Here is a 24323-nt window from a genome sequence, read left to right as displayed (position 1 = left end):
TTTCCCTGAATCAGTAAATAATATTTTATTATTTTTTCTTAAAATAATTTGAATTGGGGTTCTGTCACTTGCAAGAGAATGAATCTAGAAATCTCCAGAAAAAATTTTTGCTCCCTTCTTATATTTCTTTATAATTTTATTTACCAAAATAAACAAATATTATCAATTTATATGAAAAACTTTCTATCTAAATATTGTAAATCTGACTCAAAAGGGGTATAGAGAAAATAGAGAAACACCTTAATTTCACTTCGTCATTAACTAAGTCCAACATCCTTCTGCTTTTTCTTTGCTTTGGGGTGTTACGATAATTTAATTTTATTTGATTTGTGATGAATTTCAAAAGAGAAAACTCTAGTCCAAAAGGCAAAAAACCAAATTTACACATAAACATCAAATCTAGGAAGGACATTTATTTTACCAAATAGATGTTTTGCATTTTAAAAGGCTTGTTGTAATTCCTCGTGCCCGCCCATGCAAAAAACAAAAAGATTTCTTATATAATTCTTCTATACAACAGATTCCTGGAGAGCCTCTGAAGGGTGACAATTTTTAACCTGCTTTCAAGAAATATCCATATACAAATGGGTAGGCCCTGGTCACAAGATACAGGAGTCTGACACCACCCCCTACTGATCAAATTAGCATGCAAGAACAGAAGCAAATTTGCAGAATGAGTCCAAAAAGGGAGAGGCATATTTTAAGATGCTGTGTTAGTGAAATGAATATTTTTAGCAGCATTTGGTGGTCTCACTGCCTTAAGATGATTTATTTTTAACCTTGAGTTGGCATGTTTTCTGTCTTGTGGGGAGTAATTTTTTTTTTAATAGAGTGCCATTGCAATTGAAAAACTTCAAAGAAAAAATGTTAAAGACAACCATCTGATTGTATTGCCTGGTTGATTGAGTTCTCTCTCTATTATAGAGTCATAAACGCAGAGATCTCAGGGGCTAGAAAAATGTTAACTTATAGACTGTATGAAATTATGGAGAATTTTAAATCTCTGCTTGAGTTGTATAAGCCCCCAATCACTATGCTAAGACATACTGTTACCTACTTTCCCAGACTATTGTTTTATTTTATTTTCAATATTTTGATTATTTGAGAACATAACTCTGAATAATAGGTAGAAAAGATATAACAAAACATGAATAACAGGCATATCATAGCAGAAAAGAGCCTATTTTCTTAGTGAAGCAAAAAGCAATACAGCAAATTATTATTTGTTTATTTATTTGTTATGATAAGGAATGGTTATTATGGTTCAAACTTTGGCTTATAGCTAAGTAGAACATAGAGTTATGACTTGACCTCTAAAGGTTTTAGGATGATGCTAGATGAAGAAGATAATCTCAGCTATAGCTTTTACTAATAAATTTTGCTTGGTGCCCTACGGGTTGTGGAAGATCATGAAGATAATAATGGAGATTTCAATTAGAAAAGACAGATTGAAGTGGCTTAAGAATTAAGGGAATGCATAACTCCTTTATGGAAAATCTTGGGATAGAACTTCATGCATGTTTAGTTGAAATAGGATCTCAAGCCATGTCAAAAGAAACACCCCACCCCAGCCCTACTTACCCCCAGCCCCTGGGCCCAGCCCCTCATTTCACTATACATTGCTTCATTCTCAGGCATCAAAAGATGGCAAGAGAGTTAGTAGTGGTGGCTCCAAGTTCCATACTCCTAGATTCAAATCCAATAGCAACAAAATGAAACAGAACAAAACCAGAGCACCTCCTGCCCTGAAATCCCAGCAAAAGTCCCATTGTATTTTATCTACCCTTATTGACACATGTTCAGACCTAAAGCAAGCTTCTTGAGTGGGAAAAAGTTATATTCTGATTGACTGAGTCTGAGTCACAGGCCATTCTCTTAAGCTAGGTGTGAAATCAGATCTGTACAAAACACTTAGAATAGTGGTGGGGTGGGTGTGTTGTACGTTAAAGGAAAAGAAAGGTATGGTTACTGGAAGAAGAATTGAATGAATTCTGGGTGGTGGGAATAAGGGGCAGAAATAAAAGCAAATATCCTAATATAGGCTTTACAAATCATTTTCATTATTTCTAAAATAAAACAGATATTGTATATTTATCTATGACAATACTACCAGACTAACTAAAACACATATACTTTGTATTTCGATGGACTGTTTTAAACCTAGTCTTTATTCTTACCTGGGCAAAAATCCTGCCTTCCAGTTATGGGTTTTTCCTATTTTAAACAGAAATCAAATTTCTGCTTGCAACCAAATGTTTCCAAACAAGAAACCATAGGATGTATAGGAAATAATAAAAGGGATCTTTTGTGTTAAAAAATCAGTCTTTGGCATGTGTATTAGTCAGGGTTCTCCAGGCAAACAGAACTGACAGGTTAAAGAGATATATATTATGTCAGTATTATGAGATTTATTATAGGAATTGGCTCACATGACTGTGGAGATGGAACCCAAGTCTGAGTCCCTTAGGGCAAGCCACAAACTGGAAAATTCTATGGAGGTTTTTGATGAATTCCCCAGGAGAAGTTGGCTGGCTGAAGTAGAAAAGGATATTCTTCCTTCTGACTACTGAAACGATCAGTTCTCCTTTTAAGGCTTTCAACCAATTGGCTTAGACTTTCCTCATTGTTGAAGGCCATCTTTTTAGTTGATTGTAGATGCAAACAGCTGTGCTGGTTTGAAAGTATTCTGCACCACAGAAAAGCCATGTTTTAATCCTGATTCAATCTTGTGGAGGCAGCCCTTTCTTTTAATCCTCATTCAATATTGAAGGTAGAAACTTTGATTAGATTATCCCTGCCAATTCCAGGTGGCTCTTGATTAGTTTACTGGGCTCCTTTAAAAGAGGAAGCATTTGGGAGGGAGCCAGAAGTGACAGAAATCTCAGAGCCAACACAGACAGAGTCAACAGAGAGAGAGCCAACAGAAACTTCAGAGTAGGGCTGACAGGCAGAGAACAGAGACAGGGATGTTTGGAGATGCTTGGAGTCCAGCAGATGTTGCCCTGAGATGTTAAACAAGTTAGAGCCTGGAGAGAGCCAAGGGAAATCAAGAGATGAAAGCTGGTCCCAGGGAAGCAAAGTGAGGAACCCCCACAGGAACAGAGGCTGAGAGCAATGGAGCCCAGGAGCAAGGGACCAGCAGATGCCAGCCACATGACTACTCAGCTGACAGAGGTGTTCATGACCCCTCAGTCTTCCTTGAATTATGGTATCTTTCCCTGGATGCCTTGATTTGGGACATTTTTATAGGCTTAGAACTGTAAACTTGTAACTTATTAAATTCCCCCTTTTAAAAAGCTGCTCCAGTTCAGGTATATGGCATTCTGGCCGCTGGCAGACTAACACATCAGCCATACGTGTGATCAATTTGCTGATGACTTAAGTCCATGAAATATCCTCACAGTAACAATCAAACCAGTTCTTGGTTGACCAAACAACTGGATGCCATAGCCTAGCCAAGCTGACACATGAACTTAACCATCACAGTATTGTACAGAGATCCTATAGAGAGACATTGAGAAGATCATTGAAATCTAGGACTCTGAAGCAGCCGCACACTGTACTTGAGAGATTCGTGGGGCCTATTCAATGCTATGCCGTGAACATCTCCCTGAGGATCCCTCCTAGACACAGTACAAGTGGAGTTAAGTGTACGTAACATAGTTAGTGGAATCACATACATTTAAGCGAGCAATAGAGCAGATGGCATGAAAATAGTATTGATGTAATTGAATGAATGTGAAATTCATTTGTCAAATATTCAATAAGGTAAGCATTGGGATATTTAACAACTCACTTGGATGATAATGTACATTTTCTAATTTATTGGATGCTTGCTTCTTTCATAAATGTAAATTATATATCATTAATCTTTCTAGGAGACTGTTGTCCTTGAATTAATATAGTGATGATTTTTTGTCAGAATAGCACACTTTTAGGGAAGTAGCATGTAATCAATACAGGACAATAATCAGAGGAGGGGTAGACTATACTCTTCCCTTTGTTCCTCTTGCAATAGTGGGATATATTGGTCTGGAATAAAGAGAATGATTAATATAATAGCAAGGAAACAAACTTGAATCTCAGATAGTCCTGGTCTGAAATTCCTCCTCTATTGGGCAGTCTTTTGTTCTCTTAACACTTCTACTTCTCAGTACCTACTCTGCCTCCAGACACATTATTTTCACACTCTGCTGTGACCCTTTTTCTCTCTTCTGTTCTTATTTCAGGACTACTACTGATCTCACCCCCAACTTCTCACTCTCAAGATACTAGTAGAAAATTTTACTCCTGTTTTTTATTGAGCAGAGCAATTTTTGCATCCCATTTGCTGTAATACTTTATATCCCTTCCAGCCTTGAGATTATTATTTATATAAGGAAAATGCCCACAAAAGTGTTTTCCCAAGAGTTTTTTCTTTAAGAGAAATGCTGTCCTCTTCTAATCAATAGGCTCTAATTATAACCAACTACTGCATGTTCTGTTCTCACTTTGGAAAGGCTAAATAACCTCCTACCTAATTGATTCTCCCACATATAACAACTATAAATTCTGGAAAGAACACAGCAAACAAGTACTTAGTAGCTCTAGAGAATTAGCTCAAGCAGACAATTTCTGGGGAAGGGCTGATATTTAGGAGATGTAAAAGGCCCTGGGTTAGTGTGGCAGTTTGAGAGGATTTATGCACCCTAGAAAAGCTGTGTTTCAATCCTAATCAATCTTATGGAGGCAACCGTTTCTTCTAATTCCTATTCAGTACTGTAGGTTGGAAAATTCATTAGGTTGTCTCCACAGAGATGTGAATCAATCAATTGTGGGTATTAAACTGGATTAGATGGAGATGTGTCTCCACCCATTCTACGTGGGTCTTGATTGGTTTACTGGAGTCCTATAAAAGAGATATTTTGGAGAGAGTTCTTTTTGAGAACAAGGAAGGAGCTGCAGAACCACGAGGCCAAATGTCCACCAGCCAGAAGCAAGAAGCTGGGAGAGAAAGATAGCAGACTGTCACCAGGTTTGTCGTGTGCCTTTCCAGTTGAGAGAGAAACGCTGAACTCATGGTCTTTCTTGAGTGAAGGTAATCTCTTGATGGTGTGCTGGTTTGGACATTTTTATAGACTTGCTTTAATTTGGAGATTCTCAGGGCCTTAGAACTGTAAACTCGTAACTCATTAAATTCCCCTTTTTAAAAGCCATTCCATTTCCAGTATATGGCATTCTGGCAGCTAGCAAACTAGAACAGTTAGTTTCACATCTTTTTTTTTTTTGCACACACACACACACACACACACACACACACACACACACCCCTCCCCCGTATCTTTTTTTCTTTTTGTTTAGCTTTTAGCCTTAGGGCAGGTGTCCAGAGTCATGCAGGACAGGTGGAAATCTAACAGAATACCTACAGTCTCTATATTGAAAACCAGAGGACAAAGTTGGGGCAACTACAAACTTCTGAAAAGTGTGAAGGCAGGGAAGTCCCAGAAAGGAGGGAGCCAGAGAGAAGAAGCCACGAATTCTGTGTGTAAACTTTATCCAAATCTCCGAATGACACAAGAATAATGCACACATGGGTCAGACTCCAAAAAGATTAGAGAAATTGCTTCTGGGAGTAAGGCTAGAGATTGAGAAGGGACACTCTGATTGATGGACACATTTTATATCTTCACAGGGGCTTGTATTACACAAATATATGCATTTGTCAAAGCTTAGGAAATAAACACTTAAATTTAGTCATTTCACTGTATGGAAATTTGCTATTAAAACACTAAAAATATTGAACTCTGGTTAGTGGCAAGTGTGTAAAATTATTTAAGTGGAAATATGCTGATCTCTTATTTCCTCAAATATGCATAAAAATTAAGATGGATTAATGATTGCTTAGAAGGTTAGATAGATGATAAACATGTCCAGGAAGAATTTAATGATAAAATCAAGGGAGTGTCTATATGCGTATTCATTATAGTATTCTTTCAACTTTGCAGTATGTTTGAAAACTTTTGGAATAAAATGTTGACAAAGATTTCCATTTCTCCAGCTAAGCCCTAAGTTGGGTAGTCCCTGCTCTGTTTCAAAATCTATTTTTAGTAGTAGTGGGGATAGGTATGGTAAATAGAATGTCAAAGCAAGAAGAAATCAATTTTATGAATGAGAAGATGGGCAAAGTAAACTCTATGAGGTAATAAAGATAGTAGCTTTGTGAGTGAGAACTTGATACAAATCTTCTGACCTGAAGGTATTATGGGGTTCCATTACACTAGCCCGGGATGGGTGAGTACCATACTGTTTTAGTTTGCTAAAGTTGCCAGAATGCAACACACCAGAGACGGATTGATTTTAAATAAAGGGATTTTATTTAGTTAAAAATGTATAGTTCTTCAGAGGAAATGCAACTAGCTTTCATCTGAGGTTCTCTGTTCCATTGAAGGCACACAGTGACATCTGCTGGCCTTCTCTCTTGGCTTCTGTGTTCCAACAGCTCTCCCCACGGTGATTCCTTTCTGCCTCTCCAAATATCGGCTGAGGTGTGAGTGCCGAGATGAGGTGCGCTGAGCTGCTTGGGCTGTGCTGTCTTGAGCTCTTTTCTGACCTCCTTCTCTTAAGCCTCCAGCTAATTAAATTAAACATCACTCATGGTGGAAGGCACTTCCCTTAGCCCACTGCAAATGCAATCAGCCATAGAAGAATTTCACACACTGATGACTGAGGTCCACAGAAACAGGACAATGGGGCTTCATCACCTGGCCAAGTTGACACCTGAACCTAATTACCACACATACCAATGACAAAATAATAAGATGCTGAGGAGCCTTAAAGGGGGCAATCAGAAATCATTATCTATAAAACATATAATCTGTGAAGCACATACCCTTCCATTACTGGCACTGAAATACTTTCAGTCCACATAAACATAATTGTGGAAAGATATTATTTTTAAAATATTGCAGACGGTAGGCTATATACCACTGCTTTTTGAAAGATGTGGGGTGAAGGATCAAGCTTAAACTACAGTAACAATGAATCGCTAGAAAAACGAAATTTAGAAAAAGATAAAATATAAGCTGCAAGGCTTTTCTAATATTAGACTGAACAGACATTGTCAAATTGCTATAGAAGTTTCTAAATGATTACTTTCAATTTCTGTCCTTATGACAGATTAGTAATGAACAGTTTTCAGACCATCTCTAGCGTGTGGGTCACAGACTGGTGTGGCATTGCCTAAACTCTACTATGAAGAGATCTGTTTTCAAGGTATTAGTTATGCCACCAAATTTTCAAGAACTATCGACTACCAGCATCTACTGTCCCAGGCAGGCGACTATCACCACGATAAGTGTAAACTCTCCATAACCGCCCTAAGAAGACTTAATCGTGACTACTTCTTTCACTATGACCTACATGGAGCACATCTCCCAGAAAGATGTACTCACCAATGAGCAGGCCTCACGCTCAGTTTTCAGTTTTAGAAAAGAGAAATCAGAATGAAATAAAACTGTCAGTAAAAAAAGAAAAGATCAGTCCTGAATGAATATCTCATTTAAAATTGTACCCCTTAGAACTATCATCCCCCCTTACGTTGACCTTTTTATTTCCTATAGTATTTATCTTTTGACTGTCTAAATAATTTTCATATGTATTAATTTTTACATTTATTGTATATTGTCCATAGATTATGTGGTGGCTTTGGGGTTATGTACCTCAGAAAAACATGTTCTTAAACTTAAACCATTCCTGTGGGTATGAACTCATCATAAATAGCACATTTTGATGAGGTTACTTCCGTTAAAGTGTGGCCCACATGAGTCAGCGTGGGTCTTCACCCTATTATAGAACGCCTTGTAAGGAAGGTCACAGAGAGAGAAAGCCTGAGGAAACAGCCAGAAGCTGAAGGTCAGTGGAACCCGAAGGAGAAGAGAGCAACCAGGAAAGGCCACCATACACATCACCATGTGACAGAAAAGTTAAGGACCAAGGATTACCAGCAGCCAGCCCCAGAATACCATAATCTTTTGGGAGAAAGCATTGCCTTGAGGCCATCTTGTTTTTGGATTTCTTCTAGCCTCAAAACCAGAGCCAATAAATTCCAATTGTTTAAGTTAACCCACTGCAGGGTATTTGCTTGGGCACAAAGAAAACTGAAACATGACAGCAGGGATTTTTGTGTATTGTGTTCACCAATGTATCCATAGAACACAGATCACTGCTTGGCATTTGTAAGATACATAATAAATACATGTTGAATGAATGGCTGAATGCAGTTTAATTAAGTACTATTTATAAGAAAAGGACAATAAAGTAACAGGCCTATCATTAGGGAAAATTCAAGTGGTATAATTATAACAGAAGACGAGCCTTGTTTTTTTTTATATTTTCTAGTAAGGAGAAGGACACTCAAACTGGAAAGAGAAAAATAAGTATCATTAGGAGAAAACTAAAATCTGAGATGTGTAAGTACTTGGTAAGAGAATGCTTCATGGTTTAAATTACTTCTAATTTCCAGACCCAGGAGAAGTACCCTTTACTCAATTAATTTATATTCCAGCACACAAAAATAACTTGCATATATGATTATAGAGCCACCAGCTTACCTTTAGTTGGAGGGATGATGAAAATAGCAGGTAGGAGTTAAAGAAAATAATACGTTTTAATTTCCAAAGTAAGAAAATGTATGTTTGAGAATATATTATAAATTGCCAATTGGATGTCTTTAGGGGTTGGGATGGTGATACAAATGAATGACGCAGGCTGGATTTTTTACAGTAGGAAATATTCGAATTAGCTAATATTTATGTAGTACTTCTTGTGTGCCAAACACTGTTCCAGGTATTCTACATGGGTTAAATCATTTAATCCTCATAAAATCCTCTTAGAAATGTATTATCATCATCAGTAGTTCCTTTTATAGAAGAGAAAACAAAGAGGTTAAGTAATTTGTCCAGGATGACACAGCTAGAAAGTGGCAGAGCCAGTCAGGATTCAAACCCAGATATTCTGACTCTGGAGTGTGTGTTCTATTCCAGTGCTTCATAGGCTTTAGTCTGCAGCAGAATCACCCGGGGGCTTGGTGAACACAGATCTGTGAGCCCCACAGCCAGAATTTCTAATTTAGTAGGCCTGAGGTGGGGCCTGAGAATTTATCCTTGTAACAAGTTCCCAGGTGATGCTGATGCTGCTGGTCCTGGGACCACACTGAGAATTCTCTGCAAACTAGTGGTCCACCAGAGAAGCCATGACCTTTTTAAAACCATTCGTCAGCAGGAGAACACCATTTGCATTTTGTGTCTATCTTTTATTTTTACCTGAAAAGAAAAAAAAGAACGCCATGAGTTTGAATTCTAAACTCTATATTAAATATATTTGTATTGTATAGATAGGGATGCTAGATAAAGGTTTCATTTGCTTCTGAGCCTTACCAAACTTGGTACTGTTAGACCTTTAAACTTTGGTCACATGGTTGAAACGGAATATTACCGTAGTTTGAATTTGTACTCCCATGATTAACAGTGAAGTTGATTTCTTTGCATGTGTTTTTGGTTATTCAAGGTCTCTCTTCTGTAAAGTGCCTATTGCCCCCCCCCCCCTTTTTTTTCAGTTTGATATATAGGGATTCTTTATATACCCTGAATTCAGATCCTTTGCCAGCCATGTGTTGACAAATTTGTCCTCCTAATTTTTACTTTAGTTTCCACTTCCACTTTTTAATGAACAGAAGTTTTTAATTTTAATATAGTTAAATGTATCAACTTGTCTTCATTGTTTGAAGTTTTTATTATTAAGAGATTCACCTCCACCCTAAAACCATGAAGTTATTCTCTTTACTATCTATCAACATATTATCATTTTGATGTTTGCTTTTAAGTCCTTAAATGAATCTGCAATTTGGTTTTCCTTATAAGATAAAGCGGATACATATCTTGCATTTTTTTTCTGTATGTATAATCAATTGCCCCAGTATTTATTTAAACTTCTATTTTTCATCAATTTTTACCACTCTTCAATGCTAGCTGTATCATAAACCAAGTTTCTACATATGCATGAATTTGATTCTGGGTTTTGTATTGTGTTTCCTGATCTAGTTATCTATTCCAACACTAATGTGCCAATACTACAGTCTTAGCTTTATAAAAATATTGATCTCTGGAAAGCCAAGTGGCTCATATTGTTTTCTTCCAGAATATCTTGACCTCCCTGATCTTTTATTTTTCCATAGAGCTTAGAATCAGTTTGTCAAGTCCCTCCCCTCCCCACCACACACAATTTCTGAGGGGCATGTCTTTTTTCAACATTTTTATTAACAACTTAGATAAAGACATGTAATACTTACCAAAATTGAAAGTGACACAAACCCAATAAGAATGAGTAATCATCAGATGAGCTGAATTTTTTTCTTAAATAGATAGATCTGTGCAGGTTTCATGGAGATCGAACAGTCTCTATCACATTAGGAATACTAGGTCCATAGGAAATTGAAATCCTTAGAAACTTTACAGTGATAGGAGAATAAACCAAGAACCAAAGACAGAGTGGTTGATGTACTAAGACATAGTGAGGGAATGATGTACTTAAAAATAATAGATAACAAGCCTTAGTACTACATTTTTAGAAAGTTCCTCCTAATTCTCCAGATACAAAATGATGCATATATGCAGACTAAGTGCCCTGTGCTTGAAAAGTTAGAGATAACAAGATAAATCAAAGATTCAGATGATTAAAAAGAACAGAGAAATGAAACTACCAAAAGAAATCACTGGGTAAGTTTTTATTTTTTTAATAATCTCAGAGTATAGAAGCCCTACTATATAAATAACATAAAACCCAGACGCTAGACAAGTGTCAATTTAGCCACATGAAAAATTAAATATCTGTAAGACAGAAACCTGATAAATTGGGAAACACTTGGAATCCATGATACAGAAAAGATTTTAATTTTCCTAATATACACAATAGATAAGAAGTGCTCCCAAACCAATAAAGAGCCCAATAATCCAATATAAAAATGTGAAACAATTTGAACAACATATCACAATAGCGGAAATTATTTTAAAACATATGAAAAGATGCTCCACCTAGATAACAATGAAAGAAATATAAAGCATACTGAGACTAAATTTTCACCATCATATGATCAAAGATACAAAATGTGAGTGTCTTCATGGTAGGGACGTGGGGAGACGGGTGTTCACACTCCTTCTTGGCAGTGCTGTAAATTACCTTAACTTCTATAAAGGACTATTTGACTATGTCTAGCCGAGGAGAGGGAATTCTTTTGACTCCTGAGTATTCCTCACAATGGTGTAGCTCCCCTCTTTTGTTTTCCCCCTGCCTATTCTGGTAGTTTAGTAAGGAGCTAGTCCACTTGGATGGAGTTAACTCTTAGGGATGAGGCAAGGCCTCTGGATAATGTCAGCAGGACTGTATGCAAACACTCTAACTAAGCTCCTATTTCTTAAGGACCATTCCCAGTTCAGGAAGTACTCCTTGTTACAACATTGAGGAGGTATTCTCTGCCCTTTCACGCTATAAAAATGAAAATCAGAATGGGACATCCAGTTGTGCCCTACCTAGCATGCCTTGTCTCAAGACATGGGCCTTTCTATTCTGCTGGCCCTACTGGGTTTTAAAAATGATCCTAATTTTCTCCCACAACAAGTGACAAGAGAGTGTGTGTGTGTATCCATTGCCTTTGCTTGGATACTACCAAACTGCAAACGCACATATGCTTTTACTTAATAATTTTACTTCTGAGAATTTGACCTGCAGAAGTACTTACACATATGTAAAATTACGAATGCAAAGATTATTCATCATAGCATTATATAAAATAGCAAAATATTGTAAACAATCTAAATGCCCACAATAGGGAGTCAGTTTAATTAAAGTACATGCATATAATGGAATATAATGCAGCTATAAAAAGAATGAAGAAGCATACAATGTACTGATATGGAACAATTTCTAAGATTAGTTTTTAGGTTACAAGGCAAGGTGCAGAATATTATACGTAATACCACAATATGCATAACAGAAAAGGGTAAATTTCTACATACACATGCATTATTCAAATTCAGTGCTCCAGAAGACACATATTAAATTGATAATATTAGTTTCTTTTGATGAGGGTGGCTGGTTGGCTGTTCAATGAGGGTAACAAGAAAATTTTTACTCTATATCCTTTTGTGTCTTTTAGATTTTAAACCATACAAATGTATTATGTCTCCAAGAGAAAAAAAGAAAACCATTTAAAGAACTAAAATAAAAATGCAAGAAGCCAGACAAGTCTTTGCAGAAGCTAGAAATCATCAGGAAGCTTATGCATGGAACACCAGGATAGCCGCAGGTGGAGGTGAAGATGTCCCCTGGAGTAAATGACACTTAAGAATTATTTCAATTATAAGATCTTGTAACACAATGAATGTCCCTATAAGCCCAGGTCAGAAGTAACAGCTGCTTGGTCTGCATATAACTCCCTGCTATGGCACTATTTTTCCCCCTGTGGATAGCCCTGACTATTGCATATTAGTTTTTTTTTTTTTTTATGGGCTCTTTTCTCTTAAAATTTTGGAGGAAATAGGAAATAATTAAAATTGATTACTGAATGTATGAAGGTTAATTTCATGTGTGACTTGGCAAAGTTAGTTGTCCAAATGTTTGGTCAAGCACTGTCTTGCTTGTTACTTTGGAGGTATTTTGTAGATGGGATTTGCATCCATAATCCATTAATTATACCTACATTCAACAAAGGAGATTTCCCTTAGCAGTGCGGGGAATCTCCTCATTCAATCAGTTGGCAATCTTAAAAAAAACAGAACTGAGGGTTCTGGAAGTCAGAAGAATTTCTGCCTTACCTGCAGTGTTGGCTCTTGCCAGATTTTCTAGCCAGCCAGCTTCCTCTGGGGAGTTGGGACAAGGACTTCAATATCACCTTTATTAGGATTTTTCAGTTTTCAGCCTGCCTGATGGATTTCAGACCTGTCAACCCCCACAGTCATGTGAGCCAATTCCTTATAATAATTTTCTATAGATCACCCCCTCCCTATATATTTGCATATGTATGGAAATAGTTCAAAGTATCAGATTTTCATTACCCCATACAGACTAGAATTTCAGTGCAATGATTCTGTCAATGAAGACAGATAATCACTGCTGATGAGCCCAGAAGATTTCCAAAATCCTAGACCATTCTACAAAGGGTACAGAGGATTCTTCACCCTGCAGGGATCTGGGGAGATGCCAGCCAAAGTAATCACTTTTTGCTTGCTAAAGTTTTTCCTGCGTTCAGTTGGATCTTGTATTTTCCACTCCCTATGCTACAGCTGCAGCTGCTGGGAATGACTGCAGACTTTTACTTCAGAGGGAGCTGCAAATCTACATCTAAAAGGTGTGTTTAATCGGTAGTAATGAAAATAGTAATAGTCTTTTGTACAGACACATATCAAACAATAAGCTATCGGGGATAAGGCAGAAAAGAGAAGTTAATGGTGACCATTTGGTAAATAACTAATAATAGCCACTATTAATAGAGTACTAAATGTGGTAGACAAAGTACAATTTCATTTAACCCTCACATCAACCTTCTGATTTAGGTACAATTATTATCCCACTTTCCAGAATATGAAACGTTGAACAGTTGGATAATTTGCCATTCACAAAGTTTGTAGGTGCTGAGGCTTGCGTTTAAATCTAGTTCTTACCCCAGAAGTTGCCTTTCTAATCTCTATATTATACTCTACTTCAAAAAATAACACAATCTAGATGTTCATGTGAGAAGAGCACAAAACAAAACCCCCAAAACAGCCTCTTTAAAACAGCTGACTTCAAGCTTCATTTGAGGTTAAAGCTCCCCATTGAACCCTACTACAAGTTGTCTATGACTCCCCCAGTTTTTGCATGGCTTGGGAGGTTGTGGTGGTGGGGCAGAGGTATTAAGGGCAGGAAAGGATTGACATGAGTAGTACAGTCACAGGGTATTGATCTCATTTTCTTCATTTCTGGGCTTGCAGGTGTCCGTAGGGGAGTATTAATATGTTTCTTAAAGATTTTCCCACTGAGAGCCTCCAGTCACATTTCCTGAGGTCAAAGCAATGTTTCTTTTCTTGGTGTCTGCTTGTAATTCCTTCCCAAACCCTGGACATCCAGCAGTCCCTCTCCTCTGTTAGAGCCTCTTCTCCCTTCTAGGTGGCCTTCTTGTGAGGTATCCAGGCTAGATCCCAATTTGAGCCCAACAATTACTATCTGGGAAACATGGGTCATTTCAGCTATTTACCAATGCAAACCTTTCTGTACCTGATATCCCGAGTCAGTTGTTCAGCCATCATTTCCCTCCTTTGGACTTTTCTTTATGTGGGTAAGACATTATTTATGTATTTCACAGACTGCCAGGGATAAGTTTTCTTCATCTTACTTGGCTTGAGCTAATGGGTAAATACACCTATCTCCTCACCCACAGTGGTGAAGGCAAAGGTACTTTAATAGGAACTGTTATGAATGTCATTGCATTTCAATAACTTTCTCCAAAGATGTTCTCTCTAAAGTAATCCTCTTTATTGGCCTTTCCAACCTCTTCAACATCCTACAGGTAGGCAGTATACTAAAGATTACCAAAGCAAGTTTCCAGAATACTTCTTTTGCAAGCCCTGCATATGTGGCCTGGCTTCTCATTTTAGACTCTGGAGGTAATTGACACCTATTGTTTCATTCTTAATCTTTGGGGTCTCAGCTGAAACTGAGACAGAAAAGTCCCATTTTCACATCCTGTTAGAAATGTTTTCAGTCGTGGTTAAATGGCTCTTATAGAGAATAGAAGGTTTAAAAATGAATATTTGTCCTGTACTTTCCAAATAGCCAGCTATTTCTATGATGAAAGTTTTCTTCAGGCAGAACAAGAAGTTGAAATGGGACAACTACTCAGTTTTCAACCTGAAATTATTCTTCTACATATGGAAATTAGTTTATCCTCTACCATTTCTATTCCAAATCTTGGAGCTTCTCAACCCTCAATTAAGCTTAGCCAACTTAATTATCTTAGCTAAGTGTTTCTCTCTCATTCAGCTTATAGTTCATTTATCCCTGCATGGAATATGAGTCATTACAATGCAGCTATATAGCCAATATACTTGTTTGTCTGGAAGTCATTTTAATGTCTTTGAAAGATTGAATTATCATAGTTTATATGACTTCCACATAAACAGGAAAAAGAACTGAATTCAACCCCAATAAAACAATCCTCGTTCTTCATCCTCTTTGCCCCATATCAATTGCTTATTAAGATTCCCAACTACTCCCGTTCTTCTAAGCAGCCTCTGCCGCCCACAGGATTAGAGTGACTTGCTCAAAATGTCTCTTCCCCTGGCTTCTGATTCTCTTCCCACTTCTTAGACTGTCTACCCATCTATTCTTTGGATCCTCATTACGATGTGTCCATTGCTGTCTTCTCTCTTTCTTTTCTGTAGCAATTTCATACATGGCCTATTGTAATTCCACTCATATGCAGATAAATCCTGTAGTGTCATCTTTCTTTCTTTGTTCCCTTGTGCCTACTTGTGTATTTACTTTTTTTTTTGTATGCTGTATAGTGGGCTGGTCACATTTCATTTTTTTTCCGATGTGAATATCTTGTTGTTATCACAGCACCATTTGTTGAATTTTTATTTATTTCTGTGTATTAAGCAGGAATTGAACCTCTGTCTCCCTCATGGTAGGTAAGAATTCTACCACTGAACTACCTGTGTACCCTGTGTATTTACTTTTATTGTAGCCCTTATCACATCAGAGTGTAATATGTTTGTAGGCCTGTTTGGGCCACTTAAATATTGGTTTGTCAAAGTTAGAGATATGGTTTTTTCATCTACCCAATTCTACGCATAGAGTGTGTTCTCTCAAGACTTTGGATAAATGAGTGAAAGTTGTCTACCTCTTTCCTACTTGCTGGATGAAGTCTTTATATAGGGTTGGTCTCTTAAATTAAATGTGGATAACACAAATGGGATCATCATTTGCTATTACTCCTTCCTTCTGATTTCCCAATTCCATTCCCAGAGGAGTCATCTTTGTTTTTTACCTTGGCCTGACCTCATCTAAGCAGCTGTCAACAGTCCTGTCTATTCTACCAGGGCAGTATTTCTTGCCTTCAATCGGTCTTTCATTTCCAACTTCCAAATCTTCACTTATATTAACTTACGTTAACTTTCTGAATATTCTATTGTGCTGCAGAGAAAGCACAGATTTTGAAGGCAAGTGGAGCTAAGTCCAAATCCTGACTCAGCTGTTAGATAATGAGCAATTTATATTTTTGATCTTCAGTTTCCTCATTTATTATTTGCACTATAATCATTGATTAAGTCCTCCACTAGGTATAAACTCCTTTAAGGTAAGAATTATGCTTTCCTTGACTTTTCAGTCTCATAAATCTACCACAGTTCCCAGTACACGGCTGTTACCCATTAATGCTCTGTTTGCTGAATAAATGATAGTATCTACCTCACAATGCCAAAGTAAGAGTTAAATTAAATGTGATAAAACATGTCAGGAAGTCCAAACAGATATTGGAGGGTCTCATGTGGAGGATAACCAAGACTCTAAGCTGACAGCTCCAGATAAGCTGCCAAACAAACTCCCAGCCTTGTAAGTGACGCCACTTTGGATCTTCCATCCTTCCTGGCACTCCAGCCAACAATATAAGCAGAAGAACCACCTAATCAATTGACAGAGTCTTGAGATATAGTAAATTTTTATCATTTTAAGCAACTAAGTTTTGGGATGCTTTATTATGTAAGAGAAAATTGAAACAGAAACTTTTACCTAGAATTGAGGTACATCCATAATATAAATGTAAAACACATGGCATCGGCTTTTGAGATTGGACTCTGGGTAGAGGCCTAAAGAGCAGTGGGGAAACTCTTAAAAGGCAAGGAGGAAATTAATATCAGAGCCTGGAGGAAAGGCCATCCATCATGTATTTGACAATACTGTCAACTATAGTATGTGCAATAGAGAAAACGTACCTAATGAATTTGTGGATTTGGCAATAGCGATTGCCATGCAGAATGTTGAAAGCATCAATTGGCTTCTTATAACTGCTGATAATAAAGTGATGAAAAAGAGATAAGTCCTAAAAAAGGAAGCTATTTGGATTTCAAGCAGAATTTAGAGGAGATTTTTCCAACCTAGAAGTTGCAAGTTTGGAAAATAAAACTGTTTCTCATTCCAATTCTCTCCAGATGGCAAAAAGTAAGAAATGGCTCTGGAAAAATATCAAACCCAGAGTGATGTTAGTATAATGTGGTCTCAGGTTAAGGTCAAGTCAAGGATGTGTCTGTAAGATTCTTTGTTGAGACCTGATAAAGATTAAATCCTGTGCCTCATGGATTCTCTAGGTAAAACAAAACAAAACAAAATAAAAGCAAAAGCAAAACACCTCCTGAAAATCTGAGAGAATGCTTTTTAGACTCTCTCGGCTACAAAAGAAAGGGGTTGCAAAAATTTTAGGGGCATCATGCTACAGGACCCGAGGCCCGGGGAAGCCTGTCTTTAAGAGATATGTGCGTGACTTCAGTATAAGGATGCTAACCCAATAACAGTCATAGAAAACCTAGAAATATTCTGTGAGAATTGGTAGAGGGAGCACTTCCAGCTTAGACTAAAAGGGACAGAGATAGTTCAAAATGAATGAAGGATTATATGCCACTAGCTTTCTAAGGGCAGAAGGAAAGATGAGAAAGCTATTCTAGCTACAAACATGGTCCATTTCTTATGGAAAAGAAAGGATGACACAGTAGGCAGAGGATAGAGTGTAGAGGCTGGAGACAAAAGCTAAGGAGAATATTCCCAGGGAGCAGAACTGGATCCCTAATCAATGCCCGTTTCCTGATGCTAGAGCACAGAGAACTGGCAACATATGCCTGGCTAGATATCAAAATGGCTATAGACAAGTGACTGGTATGTAATAGCTGCCTATTTCACTTTTTTTGAAATGGAAAGTCTATTATGATTATCCTATCCCACCTTCCCACTATATGTTGGGCACAGGAGTTGAGTAGATTGTCCATACATCTCTACTTCCATGAAGACTCATCCTCAATCAGACCTAAGTTAGATAATAAAATCCTGGGTCTTAAATCTGAGCCAGTTGTGAAAATGGGTTTAGAGTTTTGGAGAGAGGATAAGAATATTTTTCTTATGGGAGATAAATGAATTGTCATGATCATAGGGATAGATTGTGTTTCAAAGATGTTTGCAGCAATATCTCCTACCCCCCTATGCTTCTTTGCAATATGATTTTGTCATTTCTCTATCAAGGAGTGTATTTCTTCCTTCCTTGAATTTGAGGTACCTCTATGACCTTTTTTGACCCAAAGAGTGGGGCAGATTTTATGCTGTGTAATCTGAGGTTGATCCTAAATGGATTTATTCTGCCTTTGCCACTTGGAACACTCCTTCTTAGAGTCTTACTAACATGCAGCAAGGAAACCCAAGCAACCCCAGGGAGAGGCCCATGTGGGAGAGACTCATTATTATGCTTTGTGGAAGTCCAGGCAGCTCCAGTAAGAGGCTCCAAGGGAGGAGAATTGAGGGACCCTGGCTGACAGCCCTAGCTGAGCTCCCAGTCAGTAATCAGATCTAACTACCAGCAGGTCATTTTAGAACTTCCAGTCTTTGCAGAACCCCTGCCAACACTGCACGGATCAGAAGTACCCACAGAATCTTGAAATATGATAAATTATTATTGATTTAATTCACATACTGTTTGAGCTATTGACTACACTGTAATAGATAACAGAAAAATAGACATATTTAGAGATAGATATCTTGGGTCACTTCTTTGAAGTCATGGCATTGTCAAAGCAGTAAGGCTTCAGTTTCTAGGAATGCACATAAGTTGACTTTACAGAGCTGATTATGACTCAACAATGATATTTACATGCCTTGGGGTGAATGAATCATGTGAGGCTTAGAATCTCAACATCTGATATAGTATCTGTTTCAGTAAAGGTGTGTTGTGAGCTAGCAAGCTTAACTGGATGCACGCAGATATTCTGGTTTTATGTTTCCTATTTTTAAAAGTTCAGAAACAAGGGATTTTATACTCAGTATATTACTTAATGCATTTTCATTTATTTTGTTAGGCCTCTTCCACAGTTTCCCTATATGTACTCCTATTTCAGTCAAAACAAACTACTCATTTTTCTAAAATTTCCTTTCCTTTTCAGACTGTTTCCTCGCTTCAGTAATTTACTCAATCATTTATGTGGAAGTATTCTGTAAATTCTAAGGGGCTATAAACTTTTATTACCCTGTGTTGGATTTTACTTATAGACATATTTTCTCTAAAAAATTATAAACTCTTTAAGAGCAATGAATATAAATTTTATTTTGTTCCGTCTTCCATGCTAAAATAGTTTTGCACATCGTTGGTATTCAAAGTGTTATATTTCTATCTACCTACCTACCTATCTATCTGATCAATCTATCTGTCATTATTTATTATTATATCTTAGATCATCTACTGTATCTACTTCCAGATAAATCCAAATCCCAACTCTATAAAATCCAAACTCTTTGACATGATGTATGAGGCCCTCCACAACTGACCTTCTATTCTGCCTCCTGCCTCACATTCGGCCTTTCTACCATTCCCGATAAGGACTTCCAATGATGGAAACTAAAAAACACAGAGGGTATAGTCAAAAGATTTTGTGTGGCCATAGATGACAGTTCACTGCTATATAGAGATGGCTACTGTTCGCTCAAGATTCATCTTCCCTTCTTTTTTTTTAGTAATATAATCACTGAATATTAGCAGAGAATATGACCTTCCAAAATAAAGACTACTTTTCCTAGTTTCTTTGAAGCTAGATGTGGCCACGTAACTAATTGCTACATAGCAGAAGTGTCATGCACATCTTCTGGGAATGGTTCTTAAAAGTTGAGGCTGAGAACATCCCTCCATTCTCTGCTAGATTTTTGATACAGGGAGCTCAAGCAGCCAGCTTGGGCCATAGTGTGAAAGCTACATATTAAAAATGGTACAACAAACTGTAAGAAATCTGGATGGCTAGTGAACATGGAGCCACTTCACAGGCTCTGAAATGCTTACTTCTAGAATTCATTACGTCTGAGAGCAATACATTTGAAACCACTTTTATTTGGGAATCTTTGCCTGATAACATACTTAAACCATGGGTGTATTACTGCATGAGTAATTCTCCTAACATTGGGGTGCTCACACAGGAACAAGACTCTTATTTCAGTTCAAAGTTAAATCTTCAGTTTTCCATGTCTGGATCAGCCTGACAATCATGGAGAGAAAATGAACACTTTCATAAATAGAAAGATTTGAGTTTGTTTCCTGGTTTTCATTTGTGTTTCATTTCATATATTGGAACCTGCTTTTATCTAATTTTTTGACAATAACATCACTTTCCTAATGCCCGTTTCAAATGAAAGCTCATTGAAATGTGACTTGCAATTTCAGGAAAAGAAAAAAAAGAAGGAGATATATTTTCTTCTATGAAAGGATAGAATGGTGCAGATTCCAACCACTGTCTTTACCCATTCTTTCTTTTCCCCAAATTCCATTCACCTGCCTTATTTACCATCCCTCACACAGACATGATAAATGGAAAATATTGAGGAAATTTGCTAATGTATTGTCATTATTTCTAAGATTAACTCATCTACCACATGTAACTTCCGCTGACTCTAAGGCAGTGTGGCTGGGTTCCTTGATGCTGTTATATGTGCTGCTGATCCTGTAATAAGCACCACATAAAGCATCAAGTATGAGGAACTTTCATCATAAAAACTCTCAAATACTCAGGCTCAGGCTGGCGGGTGGGGATGAAGATGTTCCTCTAAATAATTTCTGATTTTAGGGAGCACGGAGGACATCAAGGAACATCAGGAATGGAACGCGGGTCTCCCTTTGCCATTTCAAGAGAAACAATACCTCGTCAGCCAGTTAAAAGGATTAGAGAAGGATAAAATCAGTAATTGCCATTATCATTTAAAATAATTAATTCATATGGCATTTTTTAGGAATCAGGTTATCTGTATACATATTTTTTATTCCCATTAAGATTGCTTTCAGTTTTGTTTGCCCTGGTCGTTAGGGCTCACATGTGCTCCCTATTCTTCTCTATTGCAACCTGCCTTTAAATCTCTTGAGATTTGATTAACCAACTCTTGAGATTTGGTTCAGAACAACCAATGAACCAAACAAATCAGGGTAACTGGTGACTACACTTGAAGTACAGAGCGAAATTAGAGAGGAAGCCAGTATGGTGGTTATCATGGCCGGAAGGGGCTGCTTGTGTGTGTGTGTATGTGCTGTATGGTGGGGTCGCAGGTCATTCTTTTTCCATGTGAGTATCCCCTTATTGAGGCACCATTTGTTGAATTTTGGTTTGTTTGGTTTTTCATTTGCTTGTTTGGGAAGTTCATTGGTCGGGAATCGAACCCGGGTCTCCCACACAGCAGGCAAGAGTTCTACCACTGAACTACCCTCGCACCCACTGTGGGCTGTTTTTGAAGCATGGAATTCTATTTTCAGATATGTGCTTCTCAGAATGGTACCACATCGGCTCTCCATATTTTCTAAGTTCTTTGTAAAAGTTGAGTGATTGACTTCTTTGTAAACGGGAGTGACTGAACCATCAGAAATTACTCCGAGCAAGCTTAGATATTTTGAGAGGAAAACCAAACAACATTATTTTATGTTCTTTCTGGGATGGACATAGACACTGGGTATGCAATTATTATTCAGAGTCCCCTGCTTCGGAAGGCTCTCATTTTGGTGTGGAATACAGACGTATTATTCAGGAAAGTTGGTTTGTAAAAAAGAAAACAACTTGAGGTTGGAAAAATGCAAGGATTGATGCATTTAAAAATTTTGTGTATGCCAAAAGTCCTAGCAACAGCAGTTCTGGGTATTTATCTTAGAGTAGTGAACACCTGTGGCTGATCCTAATAGAAATTTCTTTTTTTCCAAATGCTTCAGCATCTCAAGTATTATGAAGTTTTAGGTCCAAAACTCACAGCCATCTTACTCCTTATCACCACAGGGATTATATTTATACTCAAGCCAGTGGCAGAGGTGGAAAGCACAGACAATATAAGAAATTAATACCACAGTGAGAATGGCAGAGTTTGTCCTTTTTTGGTTTATCAGATACACCACTTTGTTTTCACTCGTGTATTTTCAGCAACTGCTTTAACTTACCACAATCAACATTCAAATAATATAATATTGCTTCATACATAATATCAGAACCTTACCACAGAATATTTCCATTTCCTCCTCCCCATCCTTTGTGTTATTGCTGTAAAACATTTTGGTTTTACATATGTTATAAACCCTACCTTTCAGTAGCACTTTTGCTTTAAAATTCAATTAACTTTTAAAGAAGCTTGAAATGAGATTTAAAGAGCCTTTCATTTTTGCCACATATTTTCCATTTCCAGCACATTTTATTCCTCGTTTTCGATCAAGTTCCCCTCTGGTATCATTTTCTGTCAATTAAAAATCTTTCTGTATCATTTCTTAGCACCCGGCTTTGCTGGTGACAAATTCTCTCAGCTTTTGTTTGCCTGAATGTGTCTTTATTACAGCTTCATTATTAAAGCTATTTTTATCATATTTAGGCTGCTATTTGATTTTTTTTCTTTTGCCACCTTTAAGCTGGTTTTTCATTTTGCTTTGGCTTGTTTTATTTCTCTTGAGATGTCTTTAGTAATTATTTTCTCCATCCTCTGTGTGTGCCATGTCTTTTTTAACTCTAGCAAATTAAAAAAAAAATCTTTATCAGGGATTTCAGGAATCTGTTTATGATGTGCATAGGTCTGGTTTTGTGTGTGTGTGTCTAATTTTGTGTTCATGCGTGCATATCTTGCTTATGGCTCATTGAACATCTTTGACGTGAGGATTTCTAGTTTCCATCAAATGTAGAAATTTTGGATATTATTTATTCACACACACACATACACACACACACACACACACACACACACACACACACACACACACACCACCTTTCCTATCCTTGGATTCCATTCCATATATGCATACGCTGGACCACTTGGTGTTGTCCCACTGGTCAATGAGCCTGTGTTTGTTGTTTTCAGTTTTTTGTCTCTATGCTTCAATTTGGATAGTTTCTTTTGCCATGACTTTAAGTTCACTGATCCTTACTTCTGCAATGTCTGATTTGCTGTTAATCCCATCTACTGAATTTTTCACTCCAGAAATTGTGCATGTAATCTGGAGAATTTGCTTTTTCTATAAATTTCATTTCTCTTCACATTATGTTCACATTCTTTGTTAAGTTCTTGAACATGGAGAACATATCCACAGTAGGCACTTTAAAGCCGTTTTGGATCATTTCATTCTTTCATCATGTTTTGGTCAATTTCTATTGAATGATTTTTCACTTGGTTATTGGTCAAATTTTCCTTCATGTTCTATATTTAGTAATTTCATGTTCGAATGCTAAACACTGTACTTTTTCTGTTATTTAGTGTCTAAATTTTTTGCCTTCCTACAGAATATTGAAAAAAGTTGCAGGCTGAAAGTCACTTGCAGATCAGCTTGATTATTTTAAGATTTATTTTTAAGACTTAATATTGATGATATGGGATAGCCATTACTATAGGGCTAGTTTTATTCTATTGCTGAGTGTCCCCCACTTTGGTGAATTGGAACTCAAATGTGTCTCTCAAGTCTTATTTGAGCTTTGAGTACTGTTTGGCTTACAATTCCCTGAGACTTCTTTGTCTGGCTCCATGTATTTTCACTGTATGCATGTGTAGCTTAGTACTCAATAGCAGATTCAAAGTTACTTATGCAGATTTCTGAAAGTCTTTCTCTATGTAGTTCTTTTTTCTCTGGCACTGTGCTCACAAATTCCAGCTGTCTCAGCTTTCTTCCTCTCTAATCTCTATCTCCTACATGCAGTAAAACCACCATGCTCTGTCTGTTTGGGTCCCTTCTCTCTGTCACAATCTGGAAAGTGATTCCAAGCAGAAAGCCTAGGCAATTTAAGACTCACTGTATTTGTTTTCCTTCTTTCAGAAATTATGGTCCTGTGTTGCCTGTTTTCCCATGTTTGGAAACATTTTTTTTTTCATTTATTTTCTTCAGTTTTCTAATTGTTTATATGAGAAGGTGAATCTTGTAACAGTTATACCAACATGGCTAGGAACTCTCCATATATTCTTTAGGAGATTTTACCTTCTGAGTCTCAAATGAACTTGAGAGTGTCCCCTTTCTCCTTTTTATGTCATCACTAAAATTCCTTCAGTTTCTGCTAGACACACCTATGTTTATTTTA

At 37.2% G+C, this 24323-nt stretch overlaps 1 long non-coding RNA gene across 2 annotated transcripts in view; it reads left to right on the top strand.

The window, feature by feature from the left end:
• Positions 1-24323, top strand: part of LOC143651314 (uncharacterized) — a 58275-nt gene that overhangs the window by 5885 nt on the left and 28067 nt on the right. For both annotated transcript variants that reach the window (XR_013159963.1, XR_013159964.1), the window contains exons 3-5: positions 8377-8447; positions 12188-12343; positions 13314-13378. This is a non-coding gene — a long non-coding RNA (uncharacterized LOC143651314). The remainder of the gene's footprint in view (positions 1-8376; positions 8448-12187; positions 12344-13313; positions 13379-24323) is intronic.

The sequence above is a fragment of the Tamandua tetradactyla genome, chromosome 12, assembly GCF_023851605.1.
Source record: "Tamandua tetradactyla isolate mTamTet1 chromosome 12, mTamTet1.pri, whole genome shotgun sequence".
Lineage (NCBI taxonomy): Eukaryota > Metazoa > Chordata > Mammalia > Pilosa > Myrmecophagidae > Tamandua > Tamandua tetradactyla.
The sequence above is the reverse complement of the archived record's forward strand: the minus strand, read 5'-3'. Positions and strand labels throughout refer to the sequence as shown.